Source organism: Mustelus asterias, chromosome 12 (assembly GCF_964213995.1).
Source record: "Mustelus asterias chromosome 12, sMusAst1.hap1.1, whole genome shotgun sequence".
In the NCBI taxonomy this organism is placed as follows: Eukaryota; Metazoa; Chordata; class Chondrichthyes; order Carcharhiniformes; family Triakidae; genus Mustelus; species Mustelus asterias.
This window is the reverse complement of record NC_135812.1, coordinates 61,501,711-61,528,181: the sequence shown is the minus strand read 5'-3', so window position 1 is coordinate 61,528,181 and position 26,471 is coordinate 61,501,711. Positions and strand designations below refer to the sequence as shown.

The following is a 26,471-nucleotide window of genomic DNA, read 5'->3' as shown; positions in this document are numbered from 1 at the left end:
AGGTCTGGTGTGGGGGGGGTGGTGATGGTTAATGTGAGTGATTGGGGATGTCAGTTGTATAGGCGCCCTGGAGTTAGGCTTGAGTTTTGTCTGGATAACTAATACGTTCACCAAGGTCAGTCCTCCAGCACAACAATGTTTTAGTAAAACAAAGAAAAGGTCACATCTGCGGCTTACAACAAACCGAGGCCTGTGGTCTCAGGCTGCACAACACATGGTCCAGGCCATGAGTGCAGGGTTTAAACTCCCGCTATTCGTCTCTCATTGGACAAGCTCCCACTCACTCAATAGGGAAACCCATACTCCGCAAAGCCCATAGGGAGACGTATCAATGATGCCTCGTGTCCCCGTGGCCACCAGAACAGTAACTATCCAGGTAAGTAAGTCAGAACCATCCAAACATTTCCGACTCTAAATCTGATTGGGAGACCTTTTCGGAGGGCCCCAGGAGGCAGGGGAATTGTTTGAAAGTTCAAACTTCCCAGGCAATTCCCACAGAGGCCCTTGCATTTGGGCCTCTGTGGGAATTGTGGGGGGGCGGGTGTCCTATCATGAACCTTCCGGGGTGCGTCTGGACTGTGAGCATCCGGATACCGGGGCACCTGGCCAGTAATTTCTTTGAGATATCATATATATAAAGTGTCTTTGGGGATGAAACATCAAAGTGCTTCACAGATTGAGCCCCTTTTTGAAGTGCAGTGACCTGTGATGTAAGCAAATACAGCAGTCATTCTGTGGCAGCAACATCTCCCTTCAAATCATGAGATAAATGGCCACTTAATCTGTTCCTGGTGGTATTGGTTTACTGAGGAATGTTGGCCTGGACACTGCGCAGCTTCAAGCAGTGCCCTGAGCAAAGGGAGACCTCAGTTTGAGATCTTAATCAAAGATGCAGCTGCCTGACAGCTCTAAGTAGATTATGTGCATATGGCCTGGTTTGGGGTTTATTCCCATAGCTTCTGACCCACAGTTGAGATAGTTGAGCCAAGTTGAAGCAGAGAATTTTGTCATAGTTTTGCGGGGGATTAATAACGTGGCCAGATTTGTATGATGTTATTGGAGAAAGACAATGATATAGAGAATAAGCCGATTCTGAGGGAATAAGCATGAATAGGACCACACTCATATCCGCCCCCCCCCACCCTCTCCCCCCGACCCCCCACCCCACACCCCACAAAGTGCGCCAATTGTGATGTTTTTCCCTTTAAGGGCAACACAGCAGAAATGGGTCACCTGGCTGGAGGGACCAATTGGAATTGAGAGTGGGTAATCATCCCTGGGGGTGGAGTCCTCTCTTAGGCACAAGACATCTAGAAGGCATGTTGTAGATGTGGAGGGACTGGACCAGCTGGTGGGTTTCCCTAGGGCAGTGGGGGGAGAGAGGGGGGAGGGGTGGTGGTGTTGAGGCCGCAGTTTTTCCTTATTTAATATCCCTTGTGTTCCTGATTAAGTCTGTGAACGTGCATCATTACATTGGCGACAAGGATGGGATGGATTACGAGAACACTGCCTCTGGCCCGACACGTGTGAGTATCCTGTTTTCATCAAAGTCTGAAGGATAAAGATACTCAGCTGAAAGTCTGCCTTTGGGTGAATAGACCCAGTGAGATGCTGCCAGAGGCTGACAGATGGACATAGAATGAGCCTGGATTGGCCAGTACAGTCAGAAGTTTAGAAATATATTTGAAAAAAAGAGAAAATAACCTTCAGAGTTTAAGAAAAAGAGGAACTCAAGTTAAAAATAAAAGATAAAGTATCTGCAAAGTTTTTTTAAAGAAATCATAGAAATCATAGAAACCCTACAGTACAGAAAGAGGCCATTCGGCCCATCGAGTCTGCACTGACCACAATCCCACCCAGGCCCTACCCCCATATCCCTACATATTTTACCCACTAATCCCTCTGACCTACGCATCTCAGGACACTAAGGGGCAATTTTAGCATGGCCAATCAACCTAACCCGCACATCTTTGGACTTTGGGAGGAAACTGGATCACCCGGAGGAAACCCACGCAGACACGAGGAGAATGTGCAAACTCCACACAGACAGTGACCCAAGCCGGGAATCGAACCCAGGTCCCTGGAGCTGTGAAGCAGCAGTGCTAACCACTGTGTTACAGCACAGAAGGAGGCCATTTGACCCGCTGTGTCTTCACTGGTTCACTGAAGGAGCAATCCACTGGTGCCATTCGCCTGCCTTCCTCCCTGTTTCTGTAGAGTGTTTAAATTTCAGTGTTTTTTTCCCCAAAGCAGTCAGTATGTCTGGAGGGAATGCAGCAGATGCTGGAAAGCAGGGTAATTAATCATTTTAACCCTGTAGTGTTTACTTAGAATGAAACTAATTGCTTTTTGTTAGAGAGGATTCCTGGCATTCTTTTGATTAAAGTAATGGAAGGTGAGTTAAGTATACAAGGTCATATAGTCATGTGATATGAGAGGTGGGAGGAGTTAGGTTTGTAGCAGAAACAGTTTTTTTTCTGTGTTCAGTTGCTGGAGAGGGCTGATTCTGTATACCTAGTCTAAACTCCAGGAAAACCTAAGCAAACAAAAGGTCCATTAACTCTACAAATTTTGCTTTATTTATTAGTGCCACAGGTTACTGCAATGAAGTTACTGTGAAAATTCCCTAGTTGCCACACTCCGGCGCCTGTTCGGGTACACTGAGGGAGAATTTAGCATGAGCAATGCACCTAACCAGCACACCTTTCAGACCATGGGAGGAAACCACGCAGACACGGGGAGAACGTGCGGACTCCGCACAGACAGTGACCCAAGCCAGGAATCGAACCCGGTAGAGTGGTCCCCGAGGATAAAGAACTTACAGGGTAGTGGACTGTAGGAAAGGCTGCTCTTTCTGAGAGCTAGCATCAGCAAATGGGATTCTTCTCTTTGCTGCAAGTTTCTCTGACTCTGTGATTACATAAACACGGTCTCTGTGCGTCTCTTGGACTTCATTGTCCAATAACTAGTGGAGCTTAGCCAATAGGAACTCAGCAGAACGCCAAAGCTGGAGAGAATTTGAAGATTATTTTTGAGAACAGATGCAACTCACTGACAGGCACCCTGAAACAGTCCTAGTTAGAGGCAATTCATTACTGTCCCACTTTCCTCTTTACCCCTGCCGTGTCACTGCCAGACACCACTTCTTGGTTGCCTACCAAAGGCAACAATTCACAAAGTATTAAAAGTTAGCTCCAGATGACATGGATTTAATATTAAAAAATCCTTCCCAAATGTTCAAGTTAATGAATCTGAAAGGCTGTGTAAATGCCTGCCCAGTGACTTTTTACAGAGCTGTAAACATAGATGATTGGCAAGCTGCTCCAACACCAACTTTTCCCTTATTACTTTGCGTTTAAAACTTTAAAATTTATGACAGGGTGGGGCCCTTTCTATTTTTAATAGCCTGAAGGAGAGCCAGGCAGGTTAACAAAGGAAGGAATTGTCTTCCAGGAGACCACGGCCTCTCCTTAGTTTTCTGCAGGCAGCAGTTTGCTAATTGTGACTGAGATCAGTTCAGTGCCAGCGGTTGAGAATTGGACTTTTGGCGCATCTACTTGGACGCATTCAGCAGGCCAGCTACTGATGGTTTGGAGTCATTGTGTTTTTGTATGGTCCACGCTGAGCACATGCATGTGGACATCATAGAATGGTAGAATCTTTCAGCACTGATGGAGGCAGTTCAACCATTGTGTCTGTGTGATGATACTGTACTGTTGATATATTTTATGTTTCTGTAGAGCGTTTAAATTTCAATGTTTTTTTCCCCCGAAGCAGTCAGTATGTCTGGAGGGAATGTAGCAGATGCTGGAAAGCAGGATAATTACTCCTTTTAACCCTGTAGTTTTTACTTAGAATGAAATTAATTCCATTTTGTTAGAGAGGGCTTCCATTAAAGTAATGGAAGGTGAGTTAGGTATACAAGGTCATATAGTCATATGATATGAGAGGTGGGAGGAGTTAGGTTTGTAGCAGAAACAGTATTTTTTCTGTGTTCAGTTGCTGGAGAAGACTGATTCTGTATACCTAGTCTAAAACCCCAGGAGAACCTAAATGAATAAAAGGTCCATTAACTCTACAAAGTAACACATGCCTGGCTAAAATCGGTTATTATCCTGAATTCCTAACACTTGAGCTATATGGTTTCCCAGACAAATTAACTCCTGACTCTTAAACCAGCCTCCCATCCATTGACTCTGTCTACACTTCCCGCTGCCTTGGCAAAGCAGCCAGCATAATTAAGGGCCCCACGCACCCCGGACATTCTCTCTTCCACCTTCTTCCGTCGGGAAAAAGATCCAAATGTCTGAGGTCACCGACTCAAGAACGGCTTCTTCCCTGCTGCTGTCAGGGAATGGACTTACCTTGCATTAAGATGATCTTTCTCTACACCCTAGCTATGATTGTAACACTACATTCTGCACTCTCTCGTTTCCTTCTCCATGAATGGTATGCTCTGTCTGTATAGCGCGCAAGAAACAATACTTTTCACTGTATCCCAATACATATGACAATAACAAATCAAATCAAATCAAATCAAAAAAGCAACTCCACTTTACAAATAAAATATATTAAAATAGCAAAGTATTATCACACACCTGAGATGAAGCATCCTCTCTGCACATTTATGCCAAAATAGAAAAATTGCTCGCGTCTAGTTTGGCTTCATGATATACCTGGAGGTTGGGATCCAGTACTCTAACACCTGTGTCAACTCTTTGGGCTATCAAACTCATCTCCCTGCTTCCATTCTTTTCCCATAGGCCCTCAAAATTCCCTCAAATATTTATCCAATTCTCTTTCCAATGTTATTATTGATCCTGCTCCTGTCAGCCTTTCAAGCAGTGCATACTGGATCAAAATGATTTGCTGTGTAAAAAATATTTCCTCACATGGTGCTTCTTGTTCTTTTACCAATTCTGCCAGAGCCACTCAGTTCCTGACCTCATCACAACCTTATTTCAAACATGGACAAAAGAGTTAAACTCCAGAGATGAGGTGAGGGTGACTGCCCTTGCCACCGAATGTGGCATCAAAGAACTCAACAAAACTGGGATCAATGGGAATCGGGGGTAAACTGCACTGGTTGGAATCATACTTGGCATAAAGGAAGATGGTTGTGGTTGTTGGAGATTAATCATCTCAGCTCCAGGACATCACTGCAGGAGTTCCTCAGGGTGGTGTCCTCGGCCCAACCATTGTCAGTTGCTCCATCAATGGCCTTCAATCCATCGTAAGGTCAGAAGCAGGCTGTTCAATAATAACTGCACAATGTTCAGCATCATTCATGACTCTTCACTTAGTGCAACAGTCTGTACCCATATGCAACAAGACCTGGACAATATCCAAGTTTGGGCTGACAAGGGGCAAGTAACATTTGTGCCACACAAGTGGCAGGCAATGATCATCTACAAGAGAAAATCCAACCATCACCCTTGACATTCAATGGCATTACCATTGCTGAATCCCTCATTATCAAGGTTGTGGGGGTTACCATTGACCAGAAGCTGAACTGTACCAGCCAGATAAAATACTCTGGCCACCAGAGCAGGCTAGAGGCAGAAAGTTCTGTGGAGAGTCCTGACTCTCGAAAGCCTGCCCACCATCGACAAGGCACAAGTCAGGAGTGTGATGGAATACAAGAAACTCAACACCATCCAAGACAATGCAGCCTGCTTGGCACCCCTTCCACCACCTTTAACCTCCACCGCAGCAGTGTGTGCCATCTACAAGATGTACTGCAACAACTCACCAAGCTCCTTTCAAACCTGCAACCTCCACCATCTAGAAGGGCAAGGGAAGCATCTGCATGGGAACATCACTAACAGCAAATTCCTCTCCAAACCACAGACCATTCTGACTTGGAAACATTTTGGCTGTTCCTTCACTGTCATTGAGTCAAAATCCTGGAACTCCCTCCCTAACTGCGCTGTCATATAGTCATAGAATCGTACAGTGCAGAAAAGGCCCTTCAGCCCATTGAGTCTGCACCAGCAATAACTACCACTAAAGTCACGCCAATCCCATTTTCCAGCACTTGTCCCATAGTCTTGAATGTTACGATGTTTCAAGTGGTCACCCAAATATTTTTTAAAGGTTGTAAGGTTTCCGGCTGCCACTACCTTCCCAGCCAGGCAGTGCATCCAGATTCTCACCATCCTCTGAGTAAATTTTTTTTCACACAAATCCCCTCTGAATCTCCTGCCCCTCACCCTAAAACTATGCCCCCTCGTGATTGACCATTGAACCAAGGGGAACAGCTGCTTCATATTCATCCTGTCCAAACAGGGACAGCAGAGGCGATGGCCTAGTGGTATTATTGCTAGACTATTAGTCCAGAAACTCAGCTAATGTTCTGGGGACTCAGGTTCAAATCCTGCCACGGCGGATGGTGGAATTTGAATTCAATAAAAAATATCTGTAATTAAAAATCTAATGGTAACCACGAAACCATCGTCGATTGTCGGAAAAACCCATCTGGTTCACTAACGTCCTTTAGGGAAGGAAATCTGCCGTCCTTACCTGGGGTTTGCGGGGGAGGGCGGGGGGGTTGGGACCCAGATCATCCTCTGGTCAGGGGGGGGTTCCGCTGCCAGTCTGCGGCTGATCGGTGGAGAGGGAGGGGACAGGGGGTTCCGCCGCCACTCTGCGGGCGATCCCTCCTCCCCACCGGAGGAACGAATCCCTCCTGCCGGAGTGGACGTGCGGCCATGCCATCCAACAAAACCTTCAAGATGAAGCGATTCCTCGCTAAGAAGATGAAGCCATCTCTCCTGCTCTCTTGCCCCTGCAGGCAAGAGTAATCTTTGGCTGGTAGTGTACCAGTTTTGGTGTATCCATTTACAGGCCCAGCTTGGTCCCTCTCCAGTGTCTCCTCTTGGACTTGTACTGATCTTGTAGCTGGTTTTCATGTGGATCCACTGTGGAATCGGCCGGTTCTGGTTCACCTTCTTAGCGAGGAATCGCTTCATCCTGAAGGTTTTGTGGGATGGCATGGCCACACGTCCACTCCGGCAGGAGGGATCCGTTCCTCTGGTGGGGAGGAGGGATCACCCGCAGAGTGGCGGCGAACAACCCTGCCCCCTCCCTCCCCACCGATCAGCCGCAGACTGGCAGCGGAACCCCCCTGACCAGAGGATGATCTAGGTCCCACCACCGCCCCCCCCCCCCCCCCTCCTGACCAGAGGATGACCTGGGTCAGAGAGCCCTTGCAGGCTCTGAGCCCGCTCTTCGGAAGCTGCAGCGACGATTTCAGACTTTTATTTACCAGGTCGTTAAAAGCGCGGATCCGGATCGGGCCAGAAGACGGTAAAGTGGAATTTGGCGGTAGAGTTGGGCGCGCAGTTCATTAAGTCGATTTAATGATCGGGAGTCGGTAAAGCCATGATCTGCTCGAATCGGGTGCAGATCGCGGTATAGGCCCGACGCCCAACTTTACCGCGATTACGCACCCAAAAACGGGCACGACGTTTTGGTAAAATCAGGCCCTATGTGTAGCGTGCTTTGGAAGACCAGGAGTAACTTTGGAATACGATTCCCCAAGCTCATCACCATTGTCATTTCCCTCTCCTCTGTTCACATCTACTGGTGAAGATTGTTTGCTGTGATGAGTCAAGAATTCCATTCTCATTGCATAATGTGAACACCTGTAAAAGATGAACTCAACTACTTTTTTTCCTCTGTTGATTCTTATGTTCCTGTAGTTTTGTGCTCTGAATTCTTTTACAGTTGAATATCACTTATCTGATCTCACTGCACTCAGGAAGGTTAACGGTTGTCACAGAGTGTAGAGTGTGGAGCTTGCTCATCTGAACAGGGATGAGAGAGCTAGGACTGGTATAGCACTATTTCGGGCTATGCTAGCAATTCCCCAGCTCTCAATAAGTGCCGATAAAGATTTGAACTGAGGATGGCTTCCTGTGCTCGGATTTACAGTACATCTGTCCACCCCCATTTCACTTAAAGAGCCTGCCAGGAAGAAGATGTCTTTAATCCATCTGTCTGAATCAGCTTTAGATCTCACTGGGACAAGCACAGTGCTTGCCCCTGCAGTTTTGCACACCAGTGTTATCACAGCATCTAGTTTGTTTCTAGTGTGAATAAGACACGGTTTGAAAAACTTTCAAACATCTTGAATATTATTGATCTCCACACAGAATAGAATCAGTTCAGCAAAGTGGGAGCAAAACGTATTTAGACAACCTGGCTCAGTTATACACAATACACATACACACATTACATACACAAATCCTTGATACCTTCTGCCACGTCTTAATAAATTCTGCTACTGAATCAGGATCACGATAATTTTTAATGCTCCCTCCTTTGGACCATTTACTGCTTTATATAGCAGTCAATTCCACAACTTAATTAAATGTTAAACAACTATGCAGTTTAAATTTCAGCTAGCAATTTGTTTAGCTCATAATTACATCCTTTAAGTCCCTAATTCAGCTCAAAAAAAACTCACATATTCCCATCACAATTTCAAGAATTTGCATTTTTTCCCTTTTAAATTCTCTTCTAAACCATAACAGGTTTATTAACTCCTGCAGTCTTTCATAAAATCCATAAGAATCTATAGAATCCCTACAGTGCCGAAGGAGGCCATTTGGCCCATCGGGTCTGCACCAAGTCACCAAAAGAGCATCTTACCGAGGCCCATTCCCTGCCCTACCCTCCGTAACCCTGCACATTTACTAGGGCCAATCCAGCTAACCTACACATCTTTGGACACTAATTTGGACTCTTGAATATGAACTTCATCACATGGGTGAAATTTGAGACATGGCAGTATACACATCTCAAAATATATAGGACAAGCAGTGAACCATTTCTGATTCACACTGGGAAAGCCAGTCTCTGAATTGGTAAAGTTATTTGGGCAGGGATCGTATGACAGTATTGTTATTTTGGTGAGGTGAAATTATATTTATAAAAGACATTTCATATTTCCACATAATAATCATCTGCCACATGTTACAATCCATGTAGAGACTGATAACTTAAAAAAAAGAGATTTGATTTCCCAGTGACCGATCTAAAGGAATCACGTGACAAGACTCCATGTTTTAAGATGTTTACTGCAACTAATAAACTAAAATCGACATCAGATAAACATTACTTAGTAAGCAACTATACTCTGCACGACAAAACAGGTATTTCTTCTTAGCTTCTTAACACGACCAATTATCTCACATTACGGCTGAGATTCTTCCAAAAGTGCTGAATTGGCGAGAATTGCACTCTGTGCCCAGCCGTGAATCTCATTAAAAACCCAGGGGGGCAGGGCCTATTCGCGCCGGAGTCTGACAGTCTGACACTGCGCATGCGCAGTGGTCCCGATCTATCAGTCTCCCCGTTTGCTGGCCAGCTCGATCACTGGCCAGCCCAGGACCCCAGCAGTGTTGCCCGTCCTGCCCCGCCCACGGCCCGATCGTGGCCCCCACAGCAATTCCCAGGCCAGACCTGACCTCCCTCATCCCAGAACGCCCCAATGTCCAGCCCACCCTCCCCCAGCAGTGGCGATCCCCCCACCTCCCTCACCCTGGCAGACCGCCCCCTCCACTGGTCCCCCACGGGTCAGACCCCTCCCCCCCCCAGAGGCAGGCCCCCCTTGGCAGACCACCCCCCAACCCGCCCCAATCATTGCCCTCTCCCCATCCCAGACCAAACCTGTCTGCAGACTGGCAGCAGGACCCCCCCACCCCCACCGATTGCCCTAGGCCCTGCCCACAATAGGCTCTGCCCCCTTGGCACTGCCCAAAGCCCAATGGGCACTGTCAAGATGCCCTCTGGGCATGGGCACTTTTCCCCTTGGGCAGTGCCAGAGGCACAGGGTGCCCATGCCCAGAGGCACCACCCCCCACCACCCAATCCTTCTGGGGGACCCCAATTGCCCCCCTTCATTCTGGAGGGGTCTCCCGCTAGTTCCCCGAATGCTAGTTCCTGCCGGAATGAAGTGCTCTTGGCGGGGTGGGAAATTCAATCGGGACCCTAAGGTTCCCGATAATTAGGTTTAAAACATATTTAAAATACATTTTAAAAATATTTAAATTACTTCCTTGCCTTCCTGCCGGTTTCCAGCGTGGTCTGACCGGTGACTGTTCGTCGGCTCTGGGAGATGTGCATGTGTTCCCGGTGCATGCGCAAATCCCGGTACAAGGCCGGCGACGTGCATCTCCCACCGTGACCTGCCAGAAAAGTTGCAGGTCGCGATGGGAGAATCGCGGCCTACATTTCTATACTACGCTGCACACTGTTACACTGCACACTCTGCGAAATCTTTATGGAAACTAGTCCAAAGTTACTCCAAGCTTCCAGATACACTTCTCCCCATTTCAATGAATCATAACATCCAATGTCCATCAGAAGTTGTTTTTCTTATTCTTCTGGGAATCTCTGAACTGGCTTACAGCAGCAAGGTCCACTACAGTGATTCCCTCTCCTGGAAACTACAGGACAAATCTCCCAAGTGTCCTTAAATTTCTAGTGGTCCAGTCTCTTTGACCAAAAAATATGCTTTCACCTGCATTTAGTCTAGTAGCTAAGAGAAAACAGCGTTTCCTCTTGTCTACAGCAGCTGTCTTCCTCGTGCCTCTATTCTAGGGGCACAATTTTCTGATCTTGCTCGCCTCAATGCTGGGAAATCCCGCTCAAGGTCAAAGACCCTTTGCATGGTCTGTGTCCCACATGCTACGATTCCCGTGGCGGGCGGGGTGGGAAAATTCTGCCCCAGGAATCTCTCTCTCTGAGTTAGTAAATTGGAGCATCTGTAATTTTGCACGAAGACAGTCCAACTGGCTCTGCCTTTGTGTTCAGCTTTTAAATCTGGCACTTGAGATTCAAGAGGACTTGAACTGGAGCCTGGTCCTCATGGCAATCAGGTCACATTGACTTATTCCAAGACAGCAAAGGTCAGATGCTCCACCTTACCTTGAATTAAAAGAGACAGTTTAAAGTATAACCACCTTGTAACATTTAATGGGAACTAAAGGGACTTCTCTACCTGTAATTATATTTACAGGCAACTTTAGAAAAGGAGACCATTCAGCCTAACTGGTCTATGAATCTAACCCAGAAAAGGTTAGACATCCATTTACAGGAGTTTGAGCTGCTGTATTTCTCACTGAGTAGTGCCAAGCTATACTAGTGTTTATTTTTCACATGAGCCACCTCCCATCCTTCTTCAGCTAACACTGCTCACATTATCCTTTTTGTAATGACCTAACTATGTTCGAGGTTGTGGGTTTAAATAAAAAGAAAAAAACCTGGTATGCACACGTAGATTCAATCTGACAACAACACGGTTTATTGAGGAGCTGTTGCCCGTACAGAGTACAAAATGAAATTGAAAGCAGGAGCCTGTGAAACACTCCAATAACTTCACTTTCTCCCTCATTTACTTATCTAGCTCCCTTTAACTTTATCAATGTTAATTGTCTCAACTGCTTCCTGTGGTGGCAAGTGCTAAATTGTTACCAACTTTGGGGTAAAGAAGATCCCCTTAAAACCTTATTGAATTTGCTGGAGGCTATCTTACTTTTAAACAATAAATGGCTATATCTATTTAAACCCCACTTTGGAGTCCCCCATAAGTGGAAAACTTCTCTTGATATCCAGCTTATTAAATCCTTGCATTATTTTAAAGACCTCCATGTGTCCACCTTCATCTTTTCTTTTCTGAAGTTAAGAATCTTTCCTGGTGATTATGAATTCTCCGTTCTATGATTCTGTGAATCATAGAATCACAGAATCCCACAATGCAGAAGGAAGCCATTTGGCCCATCAATTCTCACCAACAATAATCTCACCCTATCCCTATAGCCCCATGTATTTACTGTGTGCTAATGCCCCTGACACTAAGGGGCAATTTATCATGGTCAATCCACCTAACTTGCACATCTTTGGACTGTGGGAGGAAACCGGAGCACCCGGAGGAAACCCACACATTCAGGGGAGAAGGTGTAGATTCCACACAGGCAGCGACCCGAGGCCGGAATTGAACCCAGATCTCTGGCACTGTGAGGCAGCAGTGCTAACCACAGTGCTGCCCATCATAGTGTAACTCATTTGTTTTCACCTTCTCTAGTACATCTATATCCTATTTGTAACATAGATAATAGATTTGTATGATATATGAGCAATAGGGGCGACATAAGCAGAGGCCATGTAGCGGGCTGCCCGCTGGGTACCACGGCCTCGGTGTGTCTCCGGCTGCTGGATTTCCGGCGTCATCAGCTCTATGCAGAAATCGACGGGCAGCTGAATAAATTATTTAAATTATCATTTTAATATTGTTAGCGGGCCCACAACTAAAATCTCTGGGCCCACTAGCCGCCCCCACCCCCCCCCCCCCCTCCCCCCCCGCCCCCAGCCAGGAGTGTTTCACTTCAGTGGGGTTTACAACAGCTCTCCACTAACAGGGAGCTGGCGGCCCAACTCAGCTGGAGTGAAGGGGGGCCATAGAGGCCCCCCAGAGGGTCAGGGTATGGGCGTGACCCCTGGGCATTGCCAACCTGGCAATGCCAGCCTGGCCTCCTGGCACTGCCCAAGGGGCAAAGTAGCAATGCCCACGGAGCACCTTGGGCAGCTCATTGGGCACGAGCAGTGCCAAGAGGGTGGGGTCAGAGAAGGGCAGGGCCTAGTGTGGGGGGGCAGGGCCTATGGGGGGGAAATTGGTGGGGGTGAGGTGTCCCGCTGCCACTCCGCAGTTGGGATCGTGACCAGAGAGAGGGAAGGGTTGATTGGGGCTGACCATTGGGGTGATGGAGGGTTCGGATCTACTGGGGTGGGGGGGGGGGGGGGGGGGGGGGCGGGGGCGGCAGAAATTGGGAGATCTGGACTGCAGGGTTGGGGGGGGGGAATCGGGGCTGGCCTGGACATGTCCAGGAGGCCAGCGATCAGAGGGTGGGGGAAATCGGAGGGCGATGTGGGAAATTTCTAACAAATCAGTGAAGTTTTTAGACAGCGGACATTAAAGCACTGACAGAATTACTGGCAAAGAGTTAAATAATTCTGAAAGCAGGATTATAAGCTAACAAGAGAATAGTTTACACATATGTGAATGCAGTAAGAGAATTAAACAAGTAATTATGATTGAAAACATGTATGTTAATATTTCAAATGTATTTTAAGTATTGTATGAATCATTGTTCACTTCAGCCAAAGGCAGGTTGCCGCAAGGTGTGATGGTAAAGGTGAATAGCTCAGAACCAAAACCCTGGGAACCCTATAGTTAGCAAAATTCATATCAGAAAGTTTCTTACGCAGGGATACAAATTGCAACATTTATGAAAAGGTATATTCATTGTCTAGACTCAGGACAGAAACGTGCCCAGACGCGGGATCACGTGTCAATCCAGTTTGGCAATGATCCAGTGGGAATAGTCCCTTTGAACCCTATAGTGAGTGTCTAGGGTAACCTGGCAATGGGGAAGTGACTTAGCCAAGATAGGAGTTAGCGTCCGGATTTAATGGATGAATGAGATATCATTATGCTGGACGGTGAGATGCAATTGGCTGAGGTGCATGACAGGGATTATTATTGATGTCTGCATTTTAAAGATGATTGATTTTAAGCTAATGTAAGGCAGGAATGATTGATAATTGATTGATAGTCCAAAGATGTGCGGGTTAGGTTGATTGGCCAGGTTAAAAATTGCCCCTTAGAGTCCTGAGATGCGTAGGTTAGAGGGATTAGTGGGTAAATATGTGGGGGTAGGGCCTGGGTGGGATTGTGGTCGGTGCAGACTCGATGGGCCGAATGGCCTCCTTCTGCACTGTAGGGTTTCTATGATTTCTATGATAAGAAAAACTATAAGTCATCTGTTTCGAATTGTAAAGTTCAGATCTATTCGGAGTGGTCTGGCAGCTCCAGCCGAGAGCTTATTCAACCCTCTGATGATCTCCTAGCAGCTGCTGGTTAAATAGAGTGATGTATTTGGTTCAGAAACATTATCTTTGTGAGTCTTGTATCGTCTAAGTTTTCCTGACAGTACTGGTCACCTCGGGTACCCCACCTACAGGGGGCAGCGTTGCAGGGTTGTAGGCTGGCCAGTGATCGGGGGGTGGGGGAGTGTACAGTGATGTAGTGTCACTGTGCTGGCCAGCGATTGAGCTAGCAGTGATTGGGAGGCCAACAGTGCAGGGCTCTGCGTATGCGCTGATCACCGCTCTGAGAGATCGGTGCATGCGCAGTGGCCTGCTCAGCGCTATGCTGCCGGCCTCTCCAGCGGGAATAAGTGCCACCCACTGATTTTTAGAGTGATTCATGCTAGGACACTCTGCAGTGCACAGAGTGTGGGAGATTCAAATTGAAAGTCTTGCTGAAAAAACCTGTTTTTACGCAAATTCGACACTTAGAATTCTTTTGGGAGAATCCCACCCAGAGTCCAAACTGTGAGTCCTTATAAACCCAGAAATATCCTGATTCTGAATGCTGATTGTAACTGAAAAGAAAGAATTGCATTTATATAGCACTTTTCATGATAACTAGATGTCTCAAAGCAGATTACAGCCAAGGAGTCACTCTTTGAAGTGTGGCCGCTGTTGTAACAAAGGAAACACAGCAACCATTTTGTACACAGCAAGATCTCACACATGTGAGAGTGACCAAATCATCTTTTGTTTGCGATGTTGATTGCGAGATAAATATTGGTCAGGATACCCGGCAGAACTTTCCTGCTCCCCTTCAAAACCGTGCCCCACCGAATCTTCTTAATCTATCCAAGACAGCAGGTGGGACCTGCCTTTAATATACTCATCTGAGAGGCAAGACCACCAACAGTGCAGCTCTCCCTCAGTACTGCACTGGAGCATCAGCCGTAATCTTTGTGCTCAAGCCTTGGGCAGGACTTGAATGTGGAACCTTATAATTCAGAGCCAGGAGCACTAACAACTGAGCCACTGCTGACACACAGCAGCAAGTGAAATTGTCTGGATTGAGATAGAATAGTCATTCATTACTCGTCTATTAAACTGTCTGAGGTGGATTTGTATTAACTCGGGGGGAATCATTTGCAGATTCATTTCACTGCATGCAGTGCTGTTATTAGCATAGAGCAACATGTTCATACAGACCCCGTCACTGCATTAAGCTAAATTTCACGTGGTGCTGCAAACTTGGCACTGTTGGGTGGCATCGTCTTACCTTGCCTGGGTGGCACGGTGGCACAATGGTTAGCACTGCTGTCTCACAGTGCCAGGGACCCGGGTTCCGGCTTGGGTCACTGTCTGTGCAGAGTCTGCACGTTCTCCCCATGTTTACGTGGGCTCCTCCGTGTGCACCAGTTTCCTCCCACAGTCCGAAAGACGTGCTTAGGTGCATTGGCCATGCTAAATTCTCCCTCAGTGTACCCGAACAGGTGCCGGAGTGTGGCAACTAGGAGATTTTCACAGTAACTTCATTGCAGTGTTAATGTAAGTCTACTTGTGACAATAATAAATAAACGTTAAAACTTTTCACCATGTTCAATGATCTAACTGCACCTGAAGCGTATGATGTCTCAGAATGCCTACCTTAAGCTTAAAATCATCACGGGGAGAACGTGCAGACTCTGCACAGACAGTGACCCAAGCCAGGAATCGAACCCGGGTCCCTGGCACTGTGAAGTAGCAGTGCTAACCATTGTGCCACCGTGCCACCAGGTGAGGCAAGCTGATGATTATGGCCTACTCCTGCTACTATTTTCTCTGTTTCAATGTTTCTATAACATGTGACAAGCCAAAGACTGCCACAGTAACACTGGGAACATTCGCAAGAGATGCTCCTATAGCCTTCATAACTGTGGTCGCCACTGCAGATGACAGAAGGAGTGCCTTTCATGACCTCAGGATATCTCATAGCACTTTACAGCGAATGAATCACTTCCTGAAGTGTGATCAGTGCTGTAGGGAATGTGATGGCCAATTTGCGCACAGCAATGTCCTGGCAACCAGCAACATGATAATGACCAGATAGTCTGCTTTCGGTGTTAGCGTTTGAGGTAAGTATATTGGCCAGCACTCCAAGGAGAATTCCCGCTTCTTTGAAAGAGCACCACAGGATCTTCTCTGTCCACCTGAGAGGGCAGATGGGACCTCAGTGTACAATCACAACAGGAAACACCCCATATTGCAGCTGCCACTCAGCACTGCACTGAAATCCCAGCCTAGACATTGTGTTCAAGTCTCTGGGATGGGACTGTGAACATACAACCTCCGATTCAGAAACTGTCACCACTACAATTGAAACATGGACAACACAGGTGCCTCATAGAATAATTCATAGAATCCCTGCAGTGCGGAAGGAGGCCATTCAGCCCATCGAGGCTGCACCAATTCGCTGACAAAGTGTCTTACCCAGGCCCTCTCCCCTGCCCTATCCCTGTAACCCGAACATTCACCATAGCTAATCTACCTAACCTACATATCTTGGGACATGAAGGGGAAATTTAGCGCGGCCAATCCTCCTAAGCTGCAGATTTTTGGAGTGTGGGAGGAAACCGGTGCACCCGGAGGAAACCCACGCAGACACAGGGAGAACATGCAAACTCCACATAGACAGGCGTCCGAGACTGGAATCAAACCTTTGTCCCTGGCGCTGTGAGGCAGAAGTGCTAAACACTGTGCTACCATGTCGCAACACAGAAGGAGGCCATTCAGCCCGTCGGAACTGTATTAATTATTTGCAAGAGCAGCTTCCTAATCCAAAACCATTGCTTATTTCCCATAGCACTGAAAATATTTTCTTTTTAAATAATAGTCCAATTCCCTTTTGAGAGCTGCAGTTGAATCTATCGCCATCACACTCGTGCATTCCAGATCCTAACAACTCGCTGCATAAAAATATTATTCCTCAAATCACCTTTGGTTCTTTCGCCATTCACCTTAAAATGGTGTCCTCTGGTTCTCGACCCTTTCCCTGCAGGAGACAGTTAATCTCTATCTCCTCATGATAGGCCCTTCATGATTTTGAAACCTCTATCAATTCTCCTTTCAATCTTCCCTTCCCCAACTTTGCCAATCTGGTCATTCGAGTCTCTCATCCTTGAAACCATTCTCATTGACCAATAGCAGGACTTGTTTCTTCACAACACCATTCATGTAGGTGATAGTGTCAAATATCTGGGTTTTCTGAACTCCTTTGAACTACCCAGGTCACCTTTCTTCTCTGTGTGCCGAGAGACGTAAGTGGCTCTGCAGCTGCATCACTCTATGTATCTAAGTAGCCATATTAATTCTCTATTCCTCTGCTTATGCCAGACTTTCAGTCTGAACCAGTTCGCCCCTCATCAATACTAGCCTTGCTCAATGTCCTATTCTATGAAGTATTTTTCTCTCCTGTACCTTGGTTGATGTTTTTTCAGCCCGGGCCGTGGCAGCGCTATCAATGGTAGCAGTCCTGAAATTGACCTGAGATGTGCTCAGAATGGTTCAAGTTCACCGCTAGGTTTTCTGCAGCTATTAACTGAGACTTCGGATATAGACTTGGTGGCACAGTGGCACAGTGGTTAGCACCGCTGCCTCACTGCGCCAAGGACCCGGGTTCAATTCTGGCATTGGGTGAATTTCTGTGTGGAGTTTGCACGTTCGCCCCGTGTCTGCATTGGTTTCCTCCGGGTGCTCTGGTTCCCTCCCACAGTCCAAAGATGGGCAGGTTAGCTGGATTGGCCATGCTAAATTTTCCTAAGATATATATAGATTAGGAGACTTAGTGGAGTAAATATGTGGGGTTACGTGGATAGGCCTGGGTAAGGTACTCTGTTGGAGAATCGCTGCACCACTTGATGGGCTGAATGGCCTCCTTCTGCACTCTTGGGATTCTATAAAGGGGATAAAATTGGTCTGTGTGAGGAGTAAATCAGCAGCAACTCCTGATATTCTTTCCACTGAAATTCACAGACTCATTTTCCAGTCTTACTGTCACATTGAGTTGGTTTGAAATTAAAAATCTCAATGATATTTTCCAAGTCAGTGGTAATAAAATTGGTACAGTGAAAAATCAACTGCCTATTCTCTATGAAACTGTTACTTCTGGCAATTCCACCCTCAAAGTAACTTCCAACTTATTTATGATAAAGTCACATTGATTTGAGATTAGCAGCCACCTTGGTTTTAATCTACTGAGATGGTCTTAACACTTGTTGAAGTTCTTTTTCCTTTCCAAAACTAGGGCAGGTAAAGGATCGGGTAAACCCAGCAGTTTCCACTTCCTAGGCTCTGATCTCTGGCCAACAGCAGGGCTTCCTGAAAAGCTTTGGTTTTCCTGTGGTTTGTCTCTGGGTTTTGAACTCACATGGACTCAATTTTCTTTCAAGTGGTTACGATTACCAAGGACCCACTTGAAACTGATTAGCTTCATTGAATGATGGCCTTTGCGTGGAGCTTTCTTGTTGGTTAGGATGTCGTATTGATTCTCAGGAAAGCTACATTGGCCATAGATTTACCTGTCACCGTTTCCTCTATCGAGCTCTGAGAAACCCTCTTCTTTCTAACAGACTGTGACGCATTAACATTGTCAGATGTAGTTTGATGGCACAGTACGCCTTTACTCTCAGAGGAAGCTATTGGTTGAAATTGTTAATGAACAAAAAATATTGTTTAACAAGCAGCTTTCTAATGAAATAATTGCAATAAAAGTCTCAAATTGGGGAAAAGTTCAGCAGTTTTTACGTCTCTCCCTTTCTCTTTTGCCTTCTGTGAGACTGGTTCACTCTTTACGGCCATGCACTTCTGCAGAATTCATCCCAATTTGTTAACTCAAGCCTTCAGCTTTCCTGCCCGAGCCTCTCAGGCTCTGCAATTTCTTATCTTCTTCTTCAGTCCATTGAATAAAGGCAGGTCCAGCTCACAACCCCAGCCAGGACAGTGTTTGAACCCTTCTGGACATCCAGCACTCCATTCCCCAAGAGCCATGTTGCAGGGTTGAGCAATGAATAGAGGTTCCAATTTTCTTTCTATCACATATCAGACCTGTTCTTAACGCCTGCCATTGGCACGTGTTGGAAGGATTTACAGGTTGGTATTCAACCTGTCTGTTTGCATTATGAACATACCTTCCTTGGCCATCAAATTCTGGAGTAGGATTTGAACCTCAGAGCTTCTGGTTCAGAAGCAGGCACACTACCAACAGTGCCCCCAAGACCTCCTGACATACAACCAGAAAAAGAATTAACTCTGAAAGAACTAGCAGAGCTCAAGATGTGGGTGCTTGGCCAGACTGTTAAAATAAGTCAAAAATTAGTTAATAGAAGTTCTGAACATACTTAAGTATGCAAATTGCAGCATGAGGCTGGAGTGTAAGTAATAGAACACCTTCGTCCAAGAAAATTGATGAGTGGATTACCAGAGGTCAGGTTTACAAAAATCTAGAGATGCAATGAAGAGGAATCTTTTCATTCAGCGGGATGCTGGGATCTGGAAAACTCTCCCTGAAAAGGTGGTGGAAGCTGATTCCATAAATTTGATTTGATTTATTGTTGTCACATGTATTAGTCTACTTTAAAAATCATTGTTTCTTGCGCGCTATACAGAAAAGCATACTGTTCATAGAGAAGGAAAGGAGAGAGTGCAGAATGTAGTGTTACAGTCATAGCTAGGGAAATAACTCTAAAGGGGAGTTGGACAGGTATTTGAGGAGGAGATCTTAGATAGTGCAGACCAAAAGTGAAGTGAGGCTAACAGCTGCACTTCCAAAGAGCCAGAACAGCTATGATGGACTGAATGGCCTCCTGTGCTCCCTGCTTCTATAACTTTATGTTAAATTACAGGTTAGTTATCACAGTGAATGTCAAGTTGCGAGAAAACTCTTTGGATCCTTAGTTCAAGATGAAATCAGTCAGTATTGTGAAATGCACTGGTCTATCAAGGCCAGTCAATGTGGATTTGTTAAAGGCAAGTCATGTTTCTCTTGGTCAAATCACAATTGTGTAGCTAAAGGGAATGCAGTGAAGGTGATGGCTGGGACTTTCTGGCCGTTCACACCCCACTGCAAGCTAGGATGAAGGGAACATGGTACTCTGCCAAATCACTGCAGCGGGATCCCGTCGGCGTGGAGGGCCAGAAAATTCCGGCTGATATTTCTGAATTAGGAAACACTTGATGAGGTATAAGATGTTCGTCACAAAAATTCAGGTGTATAATATAAAAGAAGGAACATAATATTTAGAAACAATTATTTATCACAGATGGACTGGTGAAGGGTTAGAACAGTATATCATAGAGCCACAGAGATATATAGCACGGATCTGGCCATTTGGCCCAACTCGTCCATGCCAACCAGGTTTCCTAAACTGAATTAGTCTTATTTGCCTGCGTTTGGCCCATATCCCTCTAAACCTTTCCCATCAATGTACCTGTCCAAAGGTCTTTTAAATGTTGTAACCACACTCTGCCTCTACTACTTCCTCTGACAGTTCATTCCATACATGCACCACCCTCTTTGTGAAAAAGTTGTCCCTCAGGTCCCTTTTAAACCTTACCCCTCTCACCTTAAACCCTCCAGATTTGGGCTCCCCTACCCTGGGGGAAAAGACCTTGGCTATCTATGCCACTCATGATTTCATAAACCTCTATAAGGTCACCCCTCATCCTTCTACGCTTCAGGAGAAAAATGTCCCAGCCTATTCAGCCTCTCCTTATAAGTCAAACCTTCCAGTCCCATAACATCCTTGTAAATCTTTTTTGCATCCTTTCCAGTTTAATAACTTCCTTCCTATATCAATGCTACATCTAATCTTGTTGCGTTAGACATGGACATAGAAAAAACATTTGCTGACAGCACACATGTAGGAAGTTTGGCAAAAGGTGAGGAGGATTGTAAAGCACTTCAGGAGGACAAGGTTTGACTGGCAAACAGATGCCAACTAAGTTGAATAATTGTGAAATAATATGTTTGGGAGACGGGAAGTTGGGGAGTGTACATTCAGTGGGAAGATGCTGCAAGATATAAATGAACAGAGACACCTGGAGGTTCAAACATATAATTCCCGAAGAGTTTGGGTACAGGTAGATACCGACATGAGACCAAGAACAGTTTGTATTTTATAAATAGGAATAACGAGTACAAGAGTCATGAAGTGATGATAAATTTGTATACATTGGTCAGAATAGACCTCTATTTCTTAAAGTTTAGAAAAATAAGAAGTGATCTCATTGAAAAGTATAACGATATTATGGGCACAAAGCAAAATACTGCGGATGCTGGAAATCTGAAATAAAAGCAGGAAATGCTGGATAAACTCAGCAGGTCTGGCAGCGTTTGTGTGAGAGGGAGAAACAGAGTTCATGTTTTGAGTCCGCCTGATTCTTCTACAGTTCTGAAGAAGAGTCATACGGAAACGTTAACTCTGTTTCTCTCTCCACAGAGGCTACCAGACCTGCTGGGTTTATCCGGCATTTTCCATAAGTTATTATGGGGTTTGACAGGGCAGACACTAGGCACTATGGAGTTGAGAACTAACCTCAGAATGTGGGGCAAAGGCACATTTAAGGCTGACCTGAGGTGATATTTCTTCACTCATTGGAGTAAGGTGCCTCGGAGAGCTATGAATGCTCAGTCAAGTATATTCAATAGATTTTTGGATTCTGAGGTAATTGAGGGATTGACAATAGTGTGGGAAAGTGGACCTGATCTTATTGGATAGAGGCTCAAGTTCAAATGCATTATGGCCTACTCCTACTCCTAATTCTTATGAATACAATTTTGAATGCACCATTACACAAAGGAAGTGTAAAGCTTCAAATAAAGGGAATAGAAAATATCCAGCATAAGTTCACGGGGAAAATGCCTGGGGTGGGAGTGCAGAGTCATGCAGGAATACTTGAGATACTGGCAGGGGTACTTCCAGCAGAGCAGAGAAGATTGAAGAGATTTAATAGGGGTTTTTATTTACTTCATTTGTTCATGGAATCCAGGCATCGCTGCCCAGAAAGAAAAAAACAGCAAAAACTGAGAAATAAAATACTGGTCTGAACTGTTTTTCTTTCCCAAATGGCTGGCTAGACCATTGCCCATCCCTAATTACCCTTGAGAAGGTGTTGGTGAGCCAGTTTCCTGAACTGCTGCTGTTGTAGTGACTTCATTGAGGCCCATGGGTTGGCCTCTTGGAGTGTGAGCTCCCTGATTGAGTTTGTAATTGCCTGCCCAATCAGGGAGCCTCCTCTGCATATAAATCTGGGAGTGTCAGGTCCACTGGGACTCCTGATTCTGGCTGTGTCCCTGAAGCACTCGAGGAGTGGAACAGAATTTGTAAATAAAGGGAATCTGGTGAAGGAACACTGGCCTCTGAGGAGTTATTTAGCATGTATTGTAGGAACACCCACAGTGTTGTTAGGGAGGGAGTTCAAGCACTTTGACCCAATGACAGTGAACTACGAAGATATCTGATGCAGTGAGTCATCCAGTTAGGAAATCAGTGACAAGAGGGTGCCGAAAAAAACAAAGTCAATACAGTGGTGAGGAGAAAGCTCAGAGGAAATGTCTTCATGCAAAGGATTGTTTCCTTCCTTTTAGTCATTCTCCCATGTTTTTGTTTCATATTTAGTCTTTCTGCCTTAATTACCTTTTCCACTGGCAAATATTCCAGACCATTTCCTGTTCTTAGTGGCTTATCAGCCACTTCCTCTTAGCATCTTTATTGTCACACATTTCTTCCATCTTCAGATACACCTCTCCTATTCACACGACCACACGGTCTATTACTCTTTCATAGAACAGAATCCCTACAGTGCAGGAGGAGGCCATTTGGCCCATCGAGCCTGCACTGACAACAATCCCACCCAGGTCCTATCCCCGTAATCCCAAGTATTTTACCCACTAATCCCCCTGACACTAAGGGGCAACTTGGCATGTCTTATCAACCTAACCCGCACATCTTTGGACTGTTGGAGGAAACTGAAACACGGGGAGAACGCGCAGACTCTGCACAGACAGTGAACCAAGGCTGGAATCAAACCCAGGTCCCTGGCACTGTGAGGCAGCAGTGGTAACCACTGTGCCACCGTGCTGCCCACGTGATGGGAGGGAGTTCGAGCACTTTGACCCAGCGACATGACGTGTCTCCCATTTCTTGCTTAGGTTCCTAGCCTGTCCGAGCCAGCTTCCTTTAAAGAAATACTGAGATAAGAAAGAATGGAATACACTTCATGTGTACTATTCCTTTCACAGCCCTGCAGAAACCTCCATAAATAATTTCACACAAGGCATCAAAATATTTATGCATGCGCACATTTACACATTTACACCACACAAGCATCATTCCTCTCCCACAGCAACAGAGAAATCAATGCATTATGTGGAGATTTTGACCATCACAGTCCCAACAGGAATGATCCCAGCCTGAGATGGGATGTAAGTTGATGAGCGTGAGGATTGCATGCATCTTTTATTCTGACACCCCGGGTGTAATACCACATCTGCCAAAATCCAATGAATAAAAATCAGGATGAAATGAGATTTTTTAAAACATAAAGATGTTGATGCGGGACAGAGTCAGAGTGCATTAGGAACACAGGGAGGAGGAGAGGACTGCCACCACATCCAATTAGGGTACTGTGGGAGATGGGACAGGAGGGAAGGATTGCATTCCTCGAGAGAGGAGGGGACAATCCTTGTAGAACAATCAAACAATAAATGTATTGATAAACAATACATTAGGTTGCACAGGCCAAAAGATTGGGGTACAGAGGGCAAAACTGGCACGCAATGGCAAAACCTGAACCATTTCAATGTAATTTGCTTCATTGCCAAATTGGATTGACCAGGAAATGATCTGTAGTACAGCTGGCACCATTCGGCAGCACGGTGGCGCAGTGGTTAGCACTGCTGCCTCACAGCGCCAGGGACCCGTGTTCAATTCCCGGCTTGGGTCACTGTCTGTGTGGAGTTTGCATGTTCTCCTGTGTCTACGTGGGTTTCCTCTGGGTGCTCTGGTTTCCTCCCACAGTCGGAAGATGTGCAGGTTAGATGGATTGGCCATGCTAAATTGCCCCTTAGTGTCAGGGGAACTAGATAGGGTAAATGCCTGGGGTTATGGGGATACGGCCTGGGTGGGATTGCGGTCGGTGCAGACTCGATGGGCCGAATGGCCTCCTTCTGCACTGTAGGATTCTATGATTCACAACTGGATTGCAACTTTATGCAGTCTTAATTATTGGTAATACAAATCACAACTCTCAGTCCTCGAGGCGCTTATAGTTAATTCAGTTGTTTATTCAGGTTCTTAAACATGTTGACTGTTGGAGTGTCGGCACAGATTGTACTCTCTTCAATTCACAACATGACCCCCCCACCCTTGAATGCCCCACCTCCCCCCACCACGTTTTGTTCCTCAAGTTAATCACATTATGCCCTCTAGTGGCTGTTAGCATTGGCATTCTCGAGAATATCATTGTGGGCCACTGAGCTCAAAAACCCAATCAGTAATGTCAGCTCACAAAAGAGCTAACGATGCCAACCACATTACAGCTCCGTTCACGATAGTGTAGAGTTTGTGCTGAAACTTCAATGAGAGATGGAGGGGGCCGTTACTCTCACTGCCCTTGAACTCATTTTCTTGCACGACGGCCAATGTCTTTGAAAACAAATCATTTCATGCGAAAACGTGAGACAATTCTAAGATGGACGAGGCACCACATGAATTCAAGGTTTCTTCTGCACAAAAAATAAATTCAACTCGAGAACAGAGCTGCTTAGAGGCAACATGCAACTCTCAATAGATTCGAAGTGTTTGGAATAGAGAATTGTTTTCTATCTTCTGCACTGAATAACATGCAACATTAACCTTAAGCTGTCCTAGCAGTACAAAGTTGGGCTGGAACATCGCTGCATAGATAGGGATACACGCACCAAAGTCCCTCATATTGACCATGAAGTAACCTTGGTGAAAAAAATAATCTGGGAACAGCTTCAGCAAGAGTCTCTGCCTCGATTGTGTGAATGGTGTGTTTGAATTCCAGAGATTTATAGATAATAAGAACTACCACGATCTGGCTGCAAGTTTTCAAAACCTACCTCCTAAGTAGATTTTTGTTAGAATTTTTCTGATTGTTTTATTTACGGCCTCTGGGTAAAATGACTAAGTTACCCCAGGATGTTGGGGAATTTAATTGTGGTGTGAATGCAACTTAGAGGTGAATGTTTGTTGGCCAACATTCCCCAGACAACCAGATCACTGTTAGAGGTTTCATAATCCACTTCCACTCTCATCTTTTTTCAATTAGAGTCAAATCATTGGACGTCCGCCTCGACTAGTGGTAACACTCTCACTCTCAGGTCAGGAGGTAGTGGGTTCGAACCTCAATCAAGAGACTTGAACACATAATCCAGGCGGATGCTTTAGTGTAGTACTGTGAGAGTGCTGCACATCAGAGGGTGTCATCTTCCAGATCAGACATTAAGCTCAGGCCCCGCTTTCCCTCAAGTGTGAAAAAAAATCACATGGCATAATGTCATAGGAAAGCAAGGAAAATCTCCAGATCTTCCAATGATTTTCCATCAAACATCACCGTACAGCAGAAGATCTGGTTATTGCTGTTTGTGGGAGCTTGCTGTGTGCAAATTAGGCTGCCGTGTTCCATACATGACAGCAGTGGCCACACCTCGCACTTGGAAGAGATAGCAAATGGAAGAACCATAGATCCATACTATCCCTACAGTGCAGAAGGAGGCCATTTGGCCCATTGAGCTGCACTGACTCTCCGAAAGAGCATCTTACCCAGGCCCACCCACCCCCAGCACCCTATCCCCATAACCCTGTAAATTTACCATGGCTAATCCACATCATTGGACTGCACTCTATTAGAAATAGAGAAACATAGAAAGCATATAAAATAGGAGCAGGAGGAGGCAATTTGGCACTTTGAGCCTGCTCTGCCATTCATTATGACCATGGCTGATCATCCAACTCAATAGCCTGCTCTTACCTTCCTCCCATATCCTTTGATTCCATTTGCCCTGAGTGCTATATCTAACTGCTTCTTGAAAACATACAATGTTTTGGCCTCAGCTGCTTTCTATGGTAGTGAATTCCACAGGCTGACCACTCTCTGGGTGAAGAAATTTCTCCTCATCTCAGTCATAAAAGGTTTACCCCATATCTTTAAACTGTGGCCCCTGGTTCTGGACACAACCACCAGCAGGAACATCCTTCCTGCATCAACCCTTGCCTATTCCTGTTATAGAAAGATGTCTATCACAGTATACAAACACTGTCATTGTTAATTGTCTTGTCGTAAAGTTTATTTATTATTTATTTATTGGTGTCACAAGTAGGCTGACATTAACACTGCAATGAAGTTACTGTGAAAATCCCCTAGTCACCGCACTTCGGCGCCTGTTCGGGTACACTGAGGGAGAATTTAGCACGGCCAATGCACCTAACCAGCACGTCTTTCGGACAGTGGGAAGAAACCTGAGCACCCGGAGGAAACCACGCAGACAGGGGGAGAACATGCAGACTCTGCATGGACAATGACCCAAGCTGAGAATC

At 45.8% G+C, this 26,471-nt stretch overlaps 1 pseudogene; it reads left to right on the top strand.

The window, feature by feature from the left end:
• The first annotated feature begins 331 nt into the window (after window positions 1–331).
• Window positions 332–26,471, top strand: part of LOC144502031 (small ribosomal subunit protein uS11-like) — a 50,523-nt pseudogene continuing 24,383 nt past the window's right edge.